Source organism: Erythrolamprus reginae, chromosome 5 (assembly GCF_031021105.1).
Source record: "Erythrolamprus reginae isolate rEryReg1 chromosome 5, rEryReg1.hap1, whole genome shotgun sequence".
In the NCBI taxonomy this organism is placed as follows: domain Eukaryota; kingdom Metazoa; phylum Chordata; class Lepidosauria; order Squamata; family Dipsadidae; genus Erythrolamprus; species Erythrolamprus reginae.
This window is the reverse complement of record NC_091954.1, coordinates 76,587,422-76,609,126: the sequence shown is the minus strand read 5'-3', so window position 1 is coordinate 76,609,126 and position 21,705 is coordinate 76,587,422. Positions and strand designations below refer to the sequence as shown.

Genomic DNA, 21,705 nt, shown 5'->3' with positions numbered 1-21,705 from the left:
CAAATTTGAGGAACAAGAATAAACACAAAACTGATGCACAGAGCTCCCTCTTCTAAACCAATGGTCCCCAACCTTTCCAGACCGGTGGCAGTGAGGCAGAGGTGATGGTTTTGCAAGTTCGCTTGTGCAAAAACAGCCTCACACACTTCCTGCTGCTTGCACAGCCCAATTCCCAACAGGTAGCACCCCAGCCCCGGTGCTGTGGCCTGGGGACCCCTGTTCTAAAGTATCAAGTTCCACCTCAACTAACTCCAGTACTTACATAATTTTTTAATTAAAATTTGTACAGATAAAAATAATACAAAAGATAAAAGATAAAAATTTTAAAATGCAGAAAAAGAAAGAAGAAAAAGAAAGAAAAATAGCTCCATCCTTTGTTCTCAGCAAGTGTTTTTGTGGAGAGAACTGGGGTAGAAAGGAGTGTTATGAATTTTCTCTATCTTGAGTTATTTATAAAAATAATAAAACTGGGATATAATTACGTAAATAAATTTATCACCATGTCTTATGAACAACAAACCATTATCTCTTTATCCCATACATTGTATGCAAACAGTTCTTTAAAGCATCATCCCATCTTAATCGGCAAAAGTCCATTAAGAGTTATTAGAAAAAGCAACAACTATTACAAGCTGTAGCTAATAAATCCACTTTAAATCTTTCCTTTATTAATCAGATAAACTTAAAATTTTACAGCTGAATTCTTTATCCCCTACCTAATCTCTCATACATAAACAGAACCTATAAAATATCATCCCAGTCCTATCAGAAATCAATCAAATATTACTAGGGATATCAACCTATCTATTTTAACCTTCGTTAAATCAACTTTATATTCTTTCCCCCTTTCCCCAAAAATCTTTAATACCCTCAGATAATGTCCTAGCACCTGCTTTCTTTTCATGATTATCTTATATCTTCTCACAAAAACTTTGACAGCTCTAACAAGTCCCTTTTGTAAATCTGATATAAAAAGTTTAGGCAAGGCATTCTTTATACTGTCTCTTCTCATAAAATTATTGATAACTTTAACAAGTTACTTTCATTTGCACATTCAATATTTCATATTTTTGTTTAGATTCTACCAACAATACAAGTATACAGTGAACCCTCGAGTTTCGCGTCCTCAAGGATCGCGAAAGGGCTATTTCGCGAGTTTTCAACCCGGAAGTAAACTCCACCATCTGCGCATGCGTGCCCTTCCACGCATGCGTAGATGGTGGAGTTTCCCCGCCGGGCAGAGGCTTCCCTGGGTCTTCCCCCTCTTGCCCCGGTAAGACCCCAGCGGCGGTGGGCTGGAGCGCGAGCTTGGGGCACCCTAGCTCCGCTTCCCAGCTGGGAAGCGGAGCCGGCAACAGCGTGGGTGGGCGGGCGGCGCGCACGAGCTTGGGGCAGCCTAGCTCCGCTTCCCAGCTGAGCGGATCTGGGGTTTCCCCAAGCGCGCGCGCGTTGCTGGGGCCGCTCCCCAGCTGGGGAGCGGAGCCGGGGTTTCTCCAAGCGCGTGCGCGTTGCTGGGGCCACTCCCCAGCTGGGAAGCGGCCCCAGCAACGCGCGCGCGCTTGGGGAAACCCCAGATCCGCTCCCCAGCTGGGGAGCGGCCCCAGCAACGCGCGCGCGCTTGGAGAACCCCCGGCTTCGCTCCCCAGCTGGGGAGCGGCCCCAGCAACGCGCGCGCGCTTGGGGAAACCCCAGATCCGCTCCCCAGCTGGGGAGCGGCCCCAGCAACGCGCGCGCGCTTGGGGAAACCCCAGATCCGCTCCCCAGCTGGGGAGCGGCCCCGCGCGCGCACTTGGAGAACCCCCGGCTTCGCTCCCCAGGAAACCCCAGGCGCGAGCAACGGGGTGGGCGGGCGAAGGGCGGGCGGCGGTGGAAGTAAAAACACCATCTGCACATGCGCAGATGGTGTTTTTACTTCCGCACCGCTACTTCGCGAAAAATCGATCATCGCTTGGGGTCCTGGAACGGAACCCTCGCGATGATCGAGGGTTCACTGTATAACCAATTTTGATAGCTGTATCACCATCTAATTCCAGCGTGAAGAGAGTTCAGCTCGACCATGCTGAAGACGGCTCTGCGGCATGGTAGGTCACCAGGAAATGATTCTGACCAGGCAGTCAGATTGAGCTTGGCTTGCAGTGCTGGTCCTGGGGCTTCATGGAGCTGTCAGTGCTCTTCTAAATTCCATAGCTTCCTCAGTGGCTCTGCCAGTAGCAGGCGGATGCTAAACACAAATGGAGACTGGCCTCTGCCCCTTTCTCAATGGAGAATTTATTTGGGGAGTCCTTGGATCAGATTCTGGTGGAATCCAGGGATAGAGGTAAGATCTACAGCTGTGCAAATTCCGTCCCGGCCCCTTACTTTAGATGCCAATCTTTCAGGGGGTCAGACAGTGGATTTGGGCTGCCGCACTTTTAGCACAGGTGGATAGGGCGAGAAGGTATAGTTTCCCAACAAAAGATCCTCATGTAGGAGGAAGTCGTTCATTCAGATGCCAGAAGTAACTGCAACACCGACTCTCCTATTGGGGGTCGCCTGGCTCGTTTTACCAGCCATTGGGAGGACATCACAGATGCCAGAGACCTGGAGACAATCAGGTTGGCCTTTCCTTAGAATTCCTCTCCAAACCCTGAGGCTTTTCATTCATTTTCCTGTCTCCAGGACAAGCTGACAAAGGTTCACATGGAAACCACCATCCAACATCTCTTGGACATTCAAGCGATCCAGTCAGTTCCAGAGGAACTGTTCCATTTTCTTCATGATTCCAAAAGCCTCAGGGGGCTATAGGGCTATTCTGGGCTTAAAGCAGTGGGACTGTCTTATCATGTACAAACAATTCAAGATGCAGTCACTTCAATCCATATTAGACAGTATTAGGGAAAGCAACTTCCTGACACCCATTGATCTAACAGACGTTTATCTGTGTGTCCCTATTTCAAAAGATTTTGGTAGAAAGGGTGGAGGTATTACTCATTGCGTCCTACTGGCCCAGGAGGCCATGGTTTGCCCTATCAGTGGCCAGTCCTTGGAGGATACCGTCAGACAGAATTTCCCTCAGCCAGGGGGCTTGGTCCACCCAGACCCTCAGTGGCTACAACTGACTGCCTGGCATTTGAGCAGAATCTCTGACCCAGGACAATTACTTCTCCAAGATGATCAACGCGGTATCAACTGCATTTATGACCTGACCTGGATGGCTTTTTGTTTCTGGTGCTCCAGGTCGGCTTTGAACCAAACCTTTGTAACTATGTCCCAGATTCTGGAGTTCCTTCAGGAGGGGCTTAACAAAGAGCTCTCAACTAACACTATCCATGGGAAGGCGATGGTCCTGTCCTCCATCCTTTTGTGCAGGGCTCGGCAATTCCTTGCTAATCACCCGACAGATACCCTACATGGGATCTGATCAAGATACAGTACTGCTATCGCTGACTGAGGCCCCATTCGAACCACTGAGGTCGATCACACTTCATTTCCTAACCTGCGAAGTGGCCTTCCTGATAACCTTCACCTTGGCTAGATGGATTTCAGAGCTAGTGGCACTATCGGTCAGAAAAGACCTCTGAATCTTTCATCCCAACATGGTGGTCTTGAAGTTGGAACCTTCCCTTGTGACCAAGGTCAACACCTGGCTCCACTGGGCCCAGAAACCTGTCTTACCCAACTTCTGTCCCTATCCAGTGCCGAACATGGAAAAAAAGTGACACTCTCTAGATGTGAGAAAAGCACTCCACATTTACATTAAGAGTACTTCCTCCTTTAGGAAGACAGAATCACTCCTTGTGTCATTCCAGCATGATTCTCGAGGTAACAAGGTCATTCCAACTATTGTGGGCTGCGGGATCCAGGTGTACATTGCCACGATTACAGCCCATTTTACACAGAGTGTAGCCATCACGGCAGTGTAGGCAACACGAGTCTCTATTGAGGAGATCTGCAGAACTACATGGTCCTCTCCATCCCCATTTATCTGCCACTATAAGCTGGACTCTATGCCTTGGCTGAGGCAGCCTTTGGCTGACAGGTTCTCCCAAGAGTGCATTCTGATCAGAGGACCTCAAATCAGGTTGCGACCCAGCCATAAGGGTGAGCCAGCTTTGGTATGTTCCATTCCTGGGTGCTATCTCCACCACTATGGAGAAGGGCCATTGGCCTTACCTGATATGCTCTTCTCGTGTGGTGGAGATAGCATTCAGTCCCACCCTGAAGATGCCAACTGGTACTGGGTCCAAGGGGAACAACATCAGAACAAGACACAATGAGTCTGTCTCTACACTTTTGCCAAAAGCTGGAGACAGTTAGTGAAGAAGGTTTGTCCTTACAGTAGGATTGACAGACTCAATCCAATAGGCTAACAGATGAGGTCTACCTATTCCTATCTATCTCCATCCCACGAGAAGGAGTATATCAGTTAAGAGCAACACCCCTTCTAGAAAGTTGAAAGACATTTTGGAAAATATGCAGAGTACATTGCGTGCAAGTAAATGCAGACTCCTTCCTTTCAATTTCCCTATAGAAACTATTTTCTTTGACAGAAACTAACAGATTCTTCCCATTCTAGTTAGGTTTAGAAAATATGTAAAGTATCCCTCAAGTTGTTTTTGATTCTGAGACTACAAAGACATACAGAAGTAATTTGCCAAAATCGTAATCTTCAATTTTTTCCCCCAACTTCCCTCTCTAATTTTTAGTCCTGGGATTTTGGACATAGCCAAATATTCCCTCAAGCATGTCTTTAGAATTCTGAAATAATTATGGTGAAAGGTGGAGAAGTAGAAAAAGATTTACATATGGGCAGACATATTCCAACCTCCATAATATTTGGATATAAGCATATCAGAGAAAAAAGGGAACTGTCTTTGGAATATTATCATTCTATAACTGTTAGGAAATGCTAAAACTAATCTTATTTTTGTATACATACACATAAATGTTTCATATATTTATGTATGAAAAATTGTAACATTTAATATAATTGGATAGTCAAACTTCAGGAAACATAAAAGAAAAACAAAATTGAAATTACAAATGGCTTCCCACAAATCTTTGCAAATGATTTAAGATCATTCATTTCAAATCACATCTACAAGAGAAGATTGTTTTGGTTATTGAAATAATCTTTTAGTACATCATAAACATTGATATTTAATAACAATCAAATAAGGAAGGATAACAAGTAATAATTCTGATTTGAAATATTACAAATCCTGTTTTCCCCAATCCCCAATCTTTAAATTTTGACTTCTCTCCCACAAAAAATTATAAATGAATATATGTTCTAATGTGTTTGGACGAAGGTAGACATACTTTCCTAACACTTCAGAGTATCTTTCACAGTATAAGTATCAGCAAAGAAACAGATGTAATTTTCATAAATGCCACCTCAGCACTGCCTATACCAACAACCATTCACAGCTTTTGAGGGGGAAAGGAAATTTTAAAAAAACAGTTACTCTATGAAAAACAAGAAATTACCAGCCAACCAATTGTAAAACAATAAAGGGGCAATTATAGAAGAATAGCAAATGTCATTATATTGTTGCTCTTCATTAATTTCTTGAAAAGGCTAACTTTTACATTAGTACAGAGATTTATTGACTAGTTTGTAAAAGGTGCCAATCATGATTAGCAATATTAAAATATAAAATCATTTTTATATCTGCAGAAATATTACTGAAACAATTTTCTAAATCATGTTTCACAGTGGTAAACTTTTGTAACTGACAAAATTTGTAATATTAAATCTAGCAGATACAGCAATACTGCCTTGTGGACATATTACTTAATACAACCAAAAAACAGCACTATTTATCAACACTAGCATTAGACAAAGAAATGTCACACATTTAGTAAAATGTAAGAGTTTACAGTTTAATGTCACAGGTGACTTATGTGAGACTGTCAAATCAACAACAGTTATCAAATTGAAGAATATGTTCTAGGCATCAAGTAAGACTTCAAGATAACTAAAATTATGCTTTGCTACAGTTGTTTTTAAACAATTCTGCAGGTCAGAAGGAAAGAAACAGCTCTTTTAAGCAGAAACAATACTTCTGGTATTTTAAACAGGAGTTATTTCTTTAGTAATCTGCATCTACAGCTGGCTGTAATTTCAACAATTTATAAGGCTTGATAAAGGTCAGGTTCTATATAATCCTAATTAGTTTAAATTAGGATTATATGGAACCTGACCTTTATCAAGCCTTAAAAATTGTTGAAATTACATAAAAAGGAAAAAGATGTTGAGAAATAACTTCAAAGATGAAAATATATTCAGATACAAAATTGTCATAGTTTTATAGCACTTTTTTTTAGTTTCACTGAATGAAACAGATACAAACATCCCATCACAAATTTTTACTAGTTCACCCAACAGATTTATAAGACATATATGGCTGTCCTATCTCATACAATGACTTTATATGCTCACAACAATCCATAAATCATAGTTAATAACAAAGATAGTCTTCTCCTCAGGTGCAGACAAAACATTCTCACAGCTCACACACACACACACCCCAGCCATGCTTGGAAATGATTCAAAAAGTTAATAATGGTGGAAGTCCCGCTGATCTCAGGTGGGATCCCAAGGATCTGGGGCAATCACAGAGAAAGCACACTTCAGAAAGGCAACATTTCAGGGAGGGGACACATTGACTTAATTTAGCCTACTAAGATGGGCTGATCCACTCAGAGAAAGGCAGCCTGAGAAGTAACCTTACCCTTTGACATATAGAGCTTCAAAAGTGATAATCAGCACCTTGAATTCTACCTGAAAAGAAACTGGAAGCTAACACACTCACAGAGCAATGGTATTGCTCAAGTGAAGTTGGGTCACCCAAAATTTCATGCTAATGCATTCTGGACCAATTGCAACCTCTGGATCAGAGATGTCAAACTCGTAGTGTCATGGCAGTGTCACATGATATGTCACATTTTTCTCCCTCTTTCACTAAACCAGTGTGGGCATGGCCAGCGCATAACCTATTTGGCCTGCAGGGCATCAGTTTGACAGCTGTGAAGGTGGTCTCCAACGACAGTCCCATATAAAGCACGTTGCAGTAATCCAAACAGTAAACGATTAAAGAATAAATTCTTAACTGCTAAACATCTGTCACTGGTCTCTCTCTGATGATGTCTAAACTCTTAACACTAATTCTAACACTTTAAAAAGAAGGGAAGTTTAAAGAAAAAAAGCAGCTTTCCATGCTTAGATCAAATCCAAACTGACATTAAAGAAATGGAGTTGTCAAATCAGCAAATCATAAATATGCTTTCAGATATGACAGCAATTTACTTCCAAGTCTGTAGCCAGCCACAAAAAACATTGAAAACTGGATGAATGAATGAACTGAAAACATCCAATTCATTCACATGCTACTCTGACATTTTATTACTACACACAAAAATATACACACCCTTGTGAGAGAACACCCTTTTGTGTCCAAGAGCATCAGAAGCATAGCAAGGCCTCTATGGTAGACTTCAACATTACTTTTGTATGACAAGAGTCTTCGGAGAGGGGCGGCATACAAATCTAATAAATTGAATTGAGTTGAATTGAACTACTTTTAGGGCAAGGACTAGCTCTAAATCAACCATTCTTATGCCACTAAGTAGCGGAGTACAGATTTTGTAATACATATCCCCCTTCCCTTAGATTTTTGTACACAATTCTTATGTATCTGCTGAAAAAAAAGTCAAGATATATAATTTAACTTCACAATAACCCACTTATGGAACTATCTGTTTGCTAGGAAGGCACAGGTTTTTTTCTGAAATGACTGGACTCTTTCAAAAAGACTTATTTCAATATTTCAAAAAATGAAATTTCACAAACTCTTTGAGTATGTGTTTTAATGATTTTTAAAAATTGGCATTTCTACAGTAACGTACAGTAATCCCTGGGAAACTGCTCATATAAATTTATGAGCAATAGAAAATGAATCTGTCAATTAAGATCGGCCTACGGATTGTGAGATCTGAGATTTGCTAACAAATATAGAAGCTCAAATTAAAGGAAACAGAATCAAAATTATCCAAGCTTCCAGTATTCTCATTTTAAGGCTTCAGGGGGGCTACCAACACCAAAACTAATGAACAGTTGCTTACATGTCCTGTAATGCAAGCTTGGATATGGTTGCACAGAACTGTTACTATCTCCAATTACTTCTGCCCTCTCTGTTTAGAAAATGAAGCATAATGCTGCCCAGAGACTACATATCAGCATGAGTTATGTTACACCCACCTATTCACTTTCTTTCATAAAAAGACAGCAAAGAATTTTAAACAACTGGATTTCTCAGAGCGTGGAAATCACACTTGAACATTTCCACCTCTTTAGTCAGCACGAAAGAAATTAACTGATACATTACCAAAACACTACATGCACAAAAAAACTACAGGACTCTGCAAGTTTTAGTAATCCCAGCTAGTGTGGCCTATGATGAGAACTGCTGGGAGCTATAATTCAGAATACTTGGGGTACTCAAATTCTACACTCCTGCCCTCAATTCCTTTGCATGCTGCAAAAAGATTTGCTTCTGTATAACCTATCCTCTCCTAGCAGTATTTAAAGGGAGAGCAAGATTCAGGATTTGCGTACTCCTGCCTGCTGTTTTGCTTTTAACTTCTGGAAAACACAAGGATGGGGGATTGGAACTAATGTGGTATTTATTCTTTGTTTTTCAACTGACCCAGATACCAAACGGGTCAACTAAAGAGGCTTGTGGACATTAAAGAATTGTGTCCAATTCATACCCAGCCTTGTTTTTTCTAGCTCTGGGGTTGGGGAGCCTGAGAAGGGGAAAATATCACCAATTAGCTTGTGAACCAAGCTGCCAAACAACTCCTAGCTTATTTCTCAATAGTGGAAGGAGGTGACTGTCACAAAAGCAGGAGGCAAATGCATGTCCACCCATCTTATTTAGAAACTGAATACTGTACTGATCACAGTCATCAGATAGCAGTGTCATATGGACTGTAAATTTGTTGGCAAATATAACTAACTAGGCCTAAGGATTAGGTAGAACATTGCAAGCCAAATACCTTCATCTTACAAAACAAACTGCTTCCACCTTGCAACCCTCATTCTCTACTTCTTCTGGCAATACAGGGGAAAAAGTACATGTACTCATGGGGCTCAATTCCTGCCCCTATTCTGGCTGGAGGGAGAAACGCAGGTGATCAAGTCAGTGAAGGAAATGGCAGCTCCTTGTGCAAGCGAGCACTTCTGCCACATCTCCAAGGGGAGGGGGCAACCTGGAGAGTATTCCCTAATGGAGGCTTTTCCAGGTCTGCTCTAGGCTCTGGAACCAAGCGTGGAAAGAGCCACGGGACTAAACTGGCATGATGGCTACTTCAATCTTCCAGATTAGGAAAGCTGCCAGGGGCCCAGTCCAAAGCGAATGGAAGACGAATGGCAGAGTGCAACCACGTCCCAAATCGCGCTGCCTGCCCCCTCCCTTTCTCCTAATTTGACAGCATAAACCGAAGCCAGGTGGCCTTACTTTCCCCTCCGCGTCTCCCCTCGGAAGATCCAGGCAGCAAAGTTGAGTGCAAAAGTTTTTTGCGGCTGAGTCGGGAAGGAGGAAAGATCCGGCTCGTGTGCGGCTATGACACGTAGTCCGATCCCTTTCCCCGCCCCCCTCCTCCTCTTCAAGAGAGCGGCCAGACGCGGAGAGGGCGCCCGGCTCGGAGTAGTTTTTTTGACTACTAAGGGAATGAAAGAGAGACAACGCGGGGCAGCTATACTGGAGGGCATAGAAGGGCACCCGGTGCCAGCCACCTCCTCTCCTCTACCTCCACGTCGGCAATCCCGCCCGGCCCCCATTCCTCCAAGGCATCGAGCAAGGCTCCGCGTTTCCCCCCCGCCAAAGCGATCCACCCCCGGCTTCTCTCCCCCACCCTTTCCAGCGACGCGATCCCCTCCTTTCTGGCCCACCCGATTGCCCCCCCTCCCCCTACGTGGCACTCACTCCGGCCCGTGCCTGCTTAGCTCGCTGTGCTTGAGAAGCCCCGAAGCGCTCCCGAGAAAGCGGCGAGGCACCTTCTCGTCTGCTAATATGAGACAGAAATTGCCAATCCCGAGCTCACACGTCAGAAAAGCCGAGCCCCTTCCCTTTCCTTTCCCGGGAAGGCCCAGCCCAGCTGAGAGCAACCGCAAAGCTTCGGCGAGTGAGGCTGGAAGCAAGGCTTCGTAACTACTACCCGCACACCGTCCGCTAGTACTGTTTCCCAACCTTGGCAACTTGAAGATCTCTGGACTTCAACTCCCAGAATTCCCCAGCTGCCCGGACCAGCACGGGGAGCAATGACACGCAAGCAAGGAGATCAGTCCAAGTTGTAATCTAGGGAGCGGCGAACCATCTCTGGGGCGAACCTCCTTTTGTTAACAAATTTGTTTTATGAATTGGATTTACTTGGTTTATGTTAAAACAGAAGTAAAATGTAGGAATAAATTACAGGAGATCCGACTTGTTAGCAAACAAACACAAACTGCAAGCTTTATTCTTCAAATCTACTGGCTGGGTTCACATATTGATGATTAACCATTTTTATTCATTCATTCATTCATTCATTTGTCCAATACACAATACATATGGAAGAGAATAGACATGAAGTAATATATATAAAGATAATATGTAAAAATAGAGAAGATATATGAAAGGAAGAAAATATATATGATATATGAGATAAAGGAAAGACAATTGGACAGGGGACGAAAGGCACACTAATGCACTTATGTACGCCCCTTACTGACCTCTTAGGAACCTGGAGAGGTCAATCGTGGATAGTCTAAGGGAGAAATTTTGGGGGTTAGGGGTTGATACTATTGAGTCCGGTAATGAGTTCCACGCTTCGACAACTCGATTGTTAAAGTCATATTTTTTACAGTCAAGTACAATTTATTGAATTAATTTGTCTGGGTTCACAGAATATATTGTACTACGAACTAGTCTATTACATTTTAATTTATTGTGTGAATAGATTAGGGAATAGTTCCATAGGATTTGGGGATACTTTTAGGTTAATATTTTTGGAGGATATGTTCCCATCCGCAACTTACTTACTTACTTACTTACTTACTTACTTACTTACTTACTTACTTACTTACTTATTGAACTTTTATGCCGTCCCTCTCTGAAGACTGGGGTGGCTTACAACATTTAATCAAAACATGTATAACATTTTAGATCCAATTAATTAAATATAAAATCTAAAAACCCAAGCCATAAAAAGCAGTCATTCCTATTCAATCAACTTTCTCTCAGCACATTGATGGTTCATTATTGGCCCTCAAGGTTTTCCACTTTAAAATACTTGTTCTGGAATTCCTAGGTACTTTTCATAGACAATTAGCCACTTGGGAATAACTTGTCAACACATTTGATCACTGTGTGAAACATAGTGAAGCTATGTTTCATAGGTGGTTTGTAAGCAAGGGTAAAGAAAATGATTAAAAGTAGCAGTAGTGGGGATAAATGGCACAGCTGTAAGTCACATTGCTGGAACAATGGAGATTTTAAGTGCATTCTAATTTTCAACTATAATTTTTCTTTTGTTGACAATGGAATTGCAGTATTTATTCAATTTATTGGCCCTTCTAAAAACACTCAGATTATGATTTTAAGATTTAATTGGATTTGTATGCTGTCCCTCTCTGAGGACTGGGGCGGCTCACAGGATGTATAGAAAAACAAGAAACAGTAATAATAATCCAATTAATAATATGTTTAAAAAAAAATTTAAATTCTAATTAAAAAAACTATCAATACCATTCATTCAACAATTAAACTAAAGCATTCATTAATGGGTCAGGGGGGAAGATCTAAGGAACCCCAGGCCTGGTGGCAAAGATGAGTTTTTAAACTCTTTCGGAAGGTGAGGAGGGTGGGGGCAGTACGAATCTCCGGGGGGAGCTGATTCCAGAGGGCCGGGGCCCCCACAGAGAAGGCTCTTCCCCTAGGTCCCGCCAGCCGACATCACTTGTAAAAGATTGTAAAAAAAATCCCCCACTCCTCCAAAACAATAAAGAGCCAAACACATTAATAATGGCATGTTGCAGGGAATACAGTTCAATCAATTCTCATTTAAAAATGATCCCCAACATGGCACTGTTCAAATCTGCTAGCTTCAGCTATCAACAAGATTAAGTTCCCCATGGGAACTCTTTTTGACAACCACATTCTACAAACTGAAGATTTTCATAACTCTATAATTCAAATCTTGAAATGTTGGTGAGATTCACTTCATTTTAATTTTAATAACCAGAATGCTAAGAATCATATTAGCGTCTTCAGTTCTATGCACTATACAATCATTTTTAAACCTATTTTTGAATGTTTGCTGGTATTTGCCTAAATCTTCATTAATAGTTTATAAGCCACAATGGTTTATGGCTAGCTTATGGTTTATGCAACCATATTTTTAGTATATTTAGTGTAAATTAGATATTGTAGTTTATGCAATGACATGTTAAGCAACCCATGGTTTAATATGTGTGAATGGTGATAAATTGTATCTGGACTGCTTAAAATGTCATAATCTGAGATGCCTAACTTTCTATCCTGCATTCACTATGTACAAGCATTTTTGGTTCATATTATATCAGAATCATTAACCCAAACTGAGTATAAGCATGAAATCTGTGGTTTTGGTGCACCAAGTCAGAGTAGCTTGAAGGAAAAACTTAAAGGAGCAGTCCTGGACCTAAACATGTTCTCTATTACATAAAACATGATCTCTGGGGCAAGTATCAAAATGAGTCTATGGTAATTTTTTGCAAAGTTTTCAAAAAACAAATAAAATATTCTACAAGGAAAAACATACAATTCATTACTCTATATTGTTTAAACATTAGCAAGTCACAGATTAAATCCATTATAATATATTAGGTGAAATGTTTCTCTGCTTGTATGAAATACACTTCTTAAATGGAAGCAAACCTTTTATATTCAAAGTATGTGACTAAAGAGGAGATATGAAACTGAAAGGGTCACCAACGTCATGCCTAAATACCTAGAGTTTCTATTCCTAAAATAAATATGTCCGCTTGTGTGAATAATACTTTTTCAGTAAAATCATTTTTCACTAAAATAACTCATTATTTGTACTTTATCTCTGCATGGAATCGTATGGGAGAGACAAGAAGTTTTACTCTTACTCATGCTCTATATGCACTCCTTTCAGGTGAGTCTCACTCATAATTGTTTTTCTGATAGAAAATCTGTATCTGTGATGGGGAACCTATGGCACCCGTGCCAAAGATGGGCACTCAGAGCCTTCTCTGCTGGCATGCACGCCATTGCCCCAGGTTAGAACTCTGGCGTTTCTTTTGTTAGCTTCTGTTTCCCTTCAAACCACGAAACAAAAGCTTCTGAAAGAAAAAGATCTTACCTCTTGCCATGCTGCCGATTTTGGGATGCCCTGCCTCCCACCGGCCAGCTGGTCTTCGGATCTCTACTATCCGTGCATATCCATGCATGGGCACATCCGCGCATGGGTGCATTTGTGTGCACACACCTTTCAGTTTTGGACGTGTACGTGCGCACAGTTTGGGCACTCGGTGTCTAAAACATTCACCATCACTGATCTATACTATTACTACTTTCCAATGATCGGAATGACCAAAATATTGTTTAAATGTAGAGACCTGTGTGTATGAGATATAACCAGATGTTCAAAAGAGGAATGGTAACACTTCCTGCCATTGGATACTTGCACTGAACAGATCTATCAGCAAAGCTTTCCAAAGCCATTAGACTGTACATCAAACATATTTGAAGGTCCATATAAAGGAAAACTAAAGATTCTAAATGGAGAATTTAAGATTTGCTTTAGTCACGAGAATAAACATGTTCATGTTCAAATTATTCCATTTTTACTTAATAAGATGTTATATAAATAGGTGTTTGTACTTGCAGCTTTGTTTTTTCCTTTCCCAGAATGAGCAATCTTTAAATGACAGGTATTAGTCTCTATTTCATCCAAATCAGAAAAATACAATTAACACAGGTCAGCAATGTCAGTTCTGCTAATTCAATGGATCCAGTTTTTAATTAATTTTGTTGCTTTAATAAGAAAAAGGCATACATTTTATAATATACAAGGAAATAAAATAATTAAAACTTAAAAATACATAATAATTTTTAAAAAGGAAATACAAAAATAGGTTGGTAAATACAGGATTATTCAAAAAGAATGAACTGATTTCATGACACAATATTTTATTAGGGAAAAGTAATACAAAACTCCAGCCAAGTATTCTACTCACAATCAACTTTCCTGTCTTACAAGTGTTCAATGTGACCATCACCTGCAGTACGGGCAACATCAATGTGATATGAGAATTCCTCCCAGGCGCATGTCAGCATATCACAATCCACTGAGTTGACCGCTGTTTAACGTCATTGAGGTTAGTGGATAGTGGTGGAACTTAATCACGATCTTTTACTTATCCCCACAAGAAAAAATCAGACACAATTAGGTCTGGGGATCTCGCAGGCCAAGCACAAAGAATAAGGTCTTGGCCCCCACCCAACGCAGAATGGCTTTTCCTGAGAACTCGCCATTCCGAGGGTCAACTAACAACTGAACATTGCTGGGAAAACGGTGCAACTACATTGACACTGCCACAGATAACCCTTCTTTCAAATGGTCACTGACATTACATGATGATGCTTGAGAACTGAAGTAATACATCATGAAATCAGTTCGTTCTTTTTTGAATAACACTGTATATTGTAATCTATGTGATTGCTAAGAACCAGCAACGACTTGATAGGACTTACTGTAATCAAAAAAATACCACACTTCAACAATACACATCAACAACCCATCATGACATATCAGGTATAAGATTCTCCTTCCAATCTGGTATAATTTTTGTTAACTACCTCCCTTGCTAGAGAATCTAATTACTGATACTTATACATATGTGTGTGTGTGTGTGTGTGTGTGTGTGTGTATGTATGTATATATATATATATACACACATATACACATACATACACTGTACATACATACATAGACACACATATATAAATACACACACACACACATATATATGTATATATGTATATGTGTGTGTGTGTCTGTGTGTAACAAGTAAAGCATAAAATGCACTGTGATTGTCCAAAGTCATATTAACAATCCTGTTAATGTCAACCCAAATATATACAATAAGACAAGAACCAGCCTTATGAGTTAATGTTCCAATTACTTGAATGTAGCTCAGCACTGTTAACGTTGCACTTTTTCAGGTAAAAGATATAAAGGAGTAATGATTGCACCAGTTTCAGTGATGATTTACCATTCAATTTTGTTGTATAAAACACACTTCCCTGGTTTGGATAAAACAAAAAACTATGTTTAATAGATATTTCTCATCATTGCCTATAGTAGGAGACTACAATATATAAAATGATTTAAAATAGAACAAAATCACTGAACTAATACAAATAGTCTTTGACTTACAACCTTTCATTTAGTGACTGATGTTACAACAGCACTGGAAAAAGGTACTTAATGATTGTTTTTCACACTTACAATCGCTGCAGCATCTTCTTAGTCATGTGATCAAAATTTAGATGCTTGGCAAGTGGTTTATATTTATGACAGTTCAGTGTCCTGAGGTCATGTGATCATCTTTTGTGACTTTATGACAGACAAAGTCAATTGAGAAACCAGACTCTTGCCAATTTAACAACTGTAGTGATTCACTTAACAATGGTAGCAAAAAAGGTTATAAAATGAGGCAATACTCACTTAACAACTTGTCTTGCTTATCAACATAAATTTTAGGCTCAATTCTGGTCATAAGTCAAGGACTACCTGTATTAGTATGAAAGGTAGCAACCACAATATATAATTACTGTAAAAAAAGTGCAATACAGTATGACTTTATATTTTGCATGAGGTACGCAAGCCAGAATTTTGGTTTTTCACCAACTAATTCAGAAAAGTATGAATGTGAGGAAAGAGTGTTTACTTCACATTCTCAACTTCAGACATATGCGATAAAGTGAATAGGCTTGAATTAGAAATTTTTTCATTTGACATGGAGTAGAAAACTGGTTTGTGTATAGTGTATAGTGGGAAAGCATGTGTGTAATTAATGGAGTGTAATAAATTATTTCTCTTTGAACTGAAATGTATGGGCTGTTTAACAGATTATGAATAAATGTACATGGAATTTTTATGGTTGTTTAGAAGTGTATCAATTAAATGTACTGAAGTTTTTGCATGCAAAGGATATCCAGCTGTTGGATGAGAACCTGAACGCTGGAATCTGGAGTATATATTTGAAAATTAATGCTTCAAAGAATAAAGTAGGTATATTTTATAGAGAAAATGAAGTGAACAAGTGCAAGTGTTATAATAAACAACATTAAAAAAAACCCAATACCATCCACCGTACCTTGGTAAAATGTTTACTTAAAGGGTGGGGGGATATATAGACAATTTTTAAGTAATGCAATTGTTGATAGACAATAAATCTATATTTTTATATCCCTATGAAATGCTATTAAGTAAAAATAACTAGGCACATTTAGAAAGCAACTGCGTGATTCCTTTGAAAATCATGATAGAGGCATGGCTTCACTTTTTTTCCTTTTTAATAATAAAAATAAAGGTGATAAATGAATATTGAATTGATAGAAAAATAAATAACAAATGAAGTATTTTGAGTCTGTTTTTATAATTCAGAGACAAAGGGGATTGAATCGCAAAAAATATACTAAGAGTGAATGAGCTAAAAAGAAAAGGAAGACTATGTTGGGATTACGTAAAAATTCTCAAAAAGAAAGCATTTTGAAAACAAAATTTAATTGATCTGACTACATGTCATCAAGTTCTTGTCATCTATTAGCAACCATATAATTTAGATATTCTCCATGATGGTCTGTCTTAATTTCCTCCAATAACGTATTCATAACTACATAAGTGAGTCTATTTGCCTCTTTCCTTCCATTTTTCTCAGTCTTAGAGCCTTATCCAGAGCTAGGTCTTCACGTGTATCTTAAGGAGAATAATATATCTAAATGGCCCTAGGTTTTTTTTTTCTTGAGCTGGAGCTACTCTATTTGACCATGTGCCATTTGGACTGTGGATTCTTTTGTCTGAGGACAATGAGATGCTCTGGGGTTCCCATTTTTCTAAGCATATTTTGAACACCTTTTTGTAATCAATGAAGTACACACTGACTTATTTTTGTTGTTTGCTTTCTCAATCATCAATAATGTCTCATGTTTCTCCGCCTTTTCTAAAGCCAGCCTGAATATCAAGCATTTCCCTTTCTATGGAGAACTCTAATCAGCATTGTATAACTCTATGCACAATTGTGCTAACATGTCAAATTAAGAATACGGTAAAATAGTCTACATGCTGTCTCATCCCCCCCCCTTTATTTATTCATTCATTCATTCAATTTTTATGCCGCCCTTCTCCTTAGACTCAGGGCGGCTTACAGCATGTTAGCAATAGCACTTTTTTTTAACAGAGCTAGGCTATTGCCCCCACAATCTGGGTCCTCATTTTACCCACCTCGTAAGGATGGAAGGCTGAATTATTATTTTTTTAATATTGGTATTTTTACTAACCTCTCCCAATCGGTTGTTCAATATTGTTTTCCAGATTTGCTGGGATACCTGGGTTAGAACCTTTACAGATTCTTTCTTCCATTGCATTATCTTTACACATTTGACAATTCCTGTAGCCTTCTAATTTTGAAATAACCAGACTGCAGATCTAATTTCATTTCTAGTTTCTTGCAAATATGGAATATATTCTAAGCTGTTTTAATTTTGACTTTCCTACTGTACAGAATTTCAGTATACTTTCACCTGTGATCTTCTGTGAATCATTTAATCTGTCCATTGGTAACCTTTAGCACACTAATGGAAAGTTGGAATCATCTGAGTATTAAGATCTCATTTGTCTGCTTTGATCACTTTCATACTTAGTGCCTTTAAATATGTTGCTGTAATATTCCTTCTTTGCCTCTTTTAACAGTTTGCTCATATTTTCTGTTGTAAGATATTTGTCATTCTTGGCTTTGGTTTCTCTCTTCTCTTCTCAGCAATTTCTGTCATTTGTTCCAACACCCAGTTTCCTTTCGTAGTCATGTCTTTGTTGCTATAACTGAGCTTTAAGTAACTATCATTTTAGTCTTCTAAGTCTTATAGTCCAACTACATTTTTCTCAGTATTTCTAATGTTGGTATTCCAGTTTCCATCCACAAGTGGCACATCTTCCTTGCTTGCTTGCTTGAACTTGAGGATAAAGCTGACCAAGTTCCCTTTCAGCTACATTAGACGATGCAGCATGAACTTTATCAACATTGTTCCTTGTTTTTTCTTGCTTGTCCTAAATAATAAACATTATGACCTTCTGATCAAAAGCATCCATTTCCAGCCCATTCACTAATGCTGGAGATGTCAAAGTATAGATGCTTAATTTCATCTTTCACTGTAGAATAGAATCCTTTATTGGTCAAGTGTGATTGGACACACAAGGAATTTGTCTCTGGTGCATATGCTCTCAGTGTACATAAAAGAAAATATATATTTGTCAGGAATCATGAGGTACAACACAATGATTGTCATAGGGTACAAATTATCAGGAAACAAATCAATATTAATATAAATCGTAATGATACAAGCAACCAGTTAGTCATACAGTTATAAGTAGGAGGAGATGGGTGATGGTAACAATGAGAAGATGAATATCAATAGTAATGAGCCTTACTGAATAGTTTGACAGTGATAAGGGAATTATTTTTTTAGCAGAGTGATGGAAGTTTGGAAAAAAATTGTCCTTGTGTCTAGTTGTCTTGGTGTGCAGTTCTCTATAGTGTCGTTTTGAGGGTAGGAGTTGAAATAATTTATCTCCAGGATTCGAGGGGTCAGTAAACATTTTCACAGCCCTCTTTTTGACTCGTAAAGTATACGGTTACTCAATGGAAGGCAGGTTGGCAGTAATTGTTTTCCTTCATTTCTGATTATTCTCTGAAGTCTGTGTCTGTATTGTTGGAGCCGAACCAGATAGTTATAGAGGTGCTGATGACAGATTCAATAATTCCTCTACAGAACTGTATCAGCAGCTCCTTGGGCAGTTTGAGTTCTGTGAGTTGGCACAGAAAGAATATTCTTGTGCTTTTTTGATGACGTTTTGGATGTTAGGTGACCATTTTAGGTCATGAGCTAAGATAGAACTTAGAAATGTGAAGGTATCTATTGTTGATACTGTGTTGTCTAGTGTTGTAAGAGTTGGTAGAATGGGAGGGTTTCTCCTAAAGTCTACTACCATTTCTACAATTTTGAGTGTGTTCAGTTCGCACCACATGAAGCTAGTTGTTCAATTTCCTGTCTGTATGTGGTTTCATCATTGTCTCCAATGAGACTAATCATTGATGTATCATCTGCAAAGTGTATCGATCATTCTCACATCCAGCTTCATACATTCCACATTCCCAGTTCTGCTTTAGCAGCTTGATTTTCTTTTCCTGCAAAGATATCTCTTGAAGCTTTAGTCTAGCTGTATCATAATAACCACTGGCATATCAAAAGCTCCTTAGTTTCTCCTAGTAGCATATTCAATGCCATCAGATCTGAATAGCCCATCATATAGTTCTATATTGTAATAATTTTATATTGTCTATCCATGTTATGTTGTTAGTGTGTGTGTATAAAGAAGAGGTTTACCAGTGACTTCTATGCAATATGGAATGCTGTATTTGCCAATATAACTAAAGTGAATATCCACCTCCAGCATTTCCCTGTATCACTCCTGCCCAATATAGAAGCTTTCTTGCTTTAGCTGGACAGCTGAGATTACCTTCATTACCCTGAGTGACCCTGCTGGCCATATGCGCTCCCAGCTTGTTTCACTTCTTCTCAAGATCAGTCACTGCCAGAGTTTTCTTGGCATTTTTTTTCTGAAGTGGGTTGTCATTGGGTCTTTCCTAAGACTAGGAATGACTATCTGAAAGATCACCCAGGTGGCTTTGTGCCCAAGGAAGGACCAGAACTGGTAAACTCCTAGATTCTAACAATACCTTAATCGCCATATTAAACTCGAACAGATGCTTTAGAATTAGGAAATTCCAAATAATTGCTTTATATGTGAAACTGAGTCTTTGGGCCATTTTAGAGGATGGCACCAGTTTAAGCTTGAAATTAAACTGCTAATTCTGAATAGAATATACAATAATTGTTTCAAACAGAAAACTGTGATTAAAATATTTTCTCACTAGTATTATTACTTTTAATAATTTGCATATCCAAGATATGCAAATTATATATCTCATATATATAGCCCTACAGCCAAGTTATCTGAGATGCTGTTTCTCATCTATTATTTCTATCCACCCCATAAGATCTGACACAACGGAGCTTTAGATTCTATTCAATAAGAAATGCCATCTGATGGAACATAGTAAATGTACTATGGGGATGAGAGATGCCATGGCATGGTCTCCCACCCCCCAGATTCAGATTGCACCAATTCCATAAGTTTTTAAACAATCATGGAAAGTCTGTTTGTTTTCCCCCAAGTTTGGGATCATTCAGGGTCTGTTTTGGTAAAGAAATGTCTATTCTCCCAATTTACCGTAACTGTTTTTAATCCATGCACCACCATGAGTTGGGTAGTCTTACAAGTCTAAATTATAAATAAAATGCATTGTTTGTACAATTAGTCCTCAGGTTACAACCATTCAGTGATCAAGTTACAATGGCACTGAAAAAATGGCTTAATCCCAGTCCTCACAAACACAGCAGCCACAGCACCCCCAAAGTAACATGATCAAAATTTTAACACTTGGCAACTAGTACATATTTAGGGTGGTTGCAGCATCCTGGGAATATGTGATCCCTTTTGTAACCTACAAAGCTGGGTGAAGAAGTAAAGTCAATGAGGGAAGCCAGATTGAGTTAATGACCACAATTCACTTAAGAACTTTGTGATTTGTTTAATAACTGGTGCAAAAAAAGGATGTAGAATTGGGTGTGACTCAATTAACTGCCTTTGTTAGCAAGGGCCATTCTGGTCCCAATAATGCTAAGTTGAGGACTGCCTATATTGAATATTAATAAATACAACAATAAAGGTACAACATATATTAGGAAGCAATAATGAATCGGCTCTTTCTAGTGGGAGTATAATTTCGTATAGAACCCTAAATTTTGTCATTAATTTCAACAGCACAAAACTAAGATTATCTTTTAACACCACACAGATGTGCACATATTTTAAAATTAGTACAAACACCTGCTAATTTCCCTGCTTTAGACGTCTCCAGCAATAGATCATTTGGAGAAAAATTATGTGTCCATAACAGCTGGCCAATCAGGGTTTTCAAAAACTGTATTTTGCTAGGTGATATACTGCAGTGAAAAAAAAAAGCTACAGTGCCTCCTCCTTTTATGTCGACTGTAAAGGTATCGGGGCGTTTCTTCCTTTGCATCCGAGCATTATATGTAAGAAGGTTACTAGGTCGATTTTGTTTCTGCACGGCTGCTAAAGGCAATGTTAAGATTCTTCGTCAAGCCCACTTTTTTTGGGGGGGGGGTGAATTACATTCAAAGGCAAAAATGGTCGGATTCGTATTTTTAAAGAAATGCCTCTATATTTGCCTAAACCTTTCCGCTGTGCAGAATAAGACTACCGCGAGACATCACGTGTCCCGCAGAAACCAATTGAAATTAA

General features: G+C 39.3%; 1 protein-coding gene across 3 annotated transcripts in view; it reads right to left on the bottom strand.

Moving 5' to 3' along the window:
* The window catches only part of HDLBP (high density lipoprotein binding protein), a 74,182-nt gene that overhangs the window by 52,189 nt on the left and 288 nt on the right, over window positions 1–21,705 (bottom strand). The window contains exon 1 of one of the 3 annotated variants that reach the window (XM_070753225.1): window positions 9,972–10,060. The exons of 1 other annotated variant lie outside the window; for it this stretch is intronic. The gene's annotated coding sequence lies outside the window, so the exon portion shown is untranslated. Of the gene's footprint in view, window positions 1–9,503; window positions 9,623–9,971; window positions 10,061–21,705 lie in introns of those variants that run through there. One more of the 3 variants, XM_070753226.1, reaches the window with a different exon arrangement.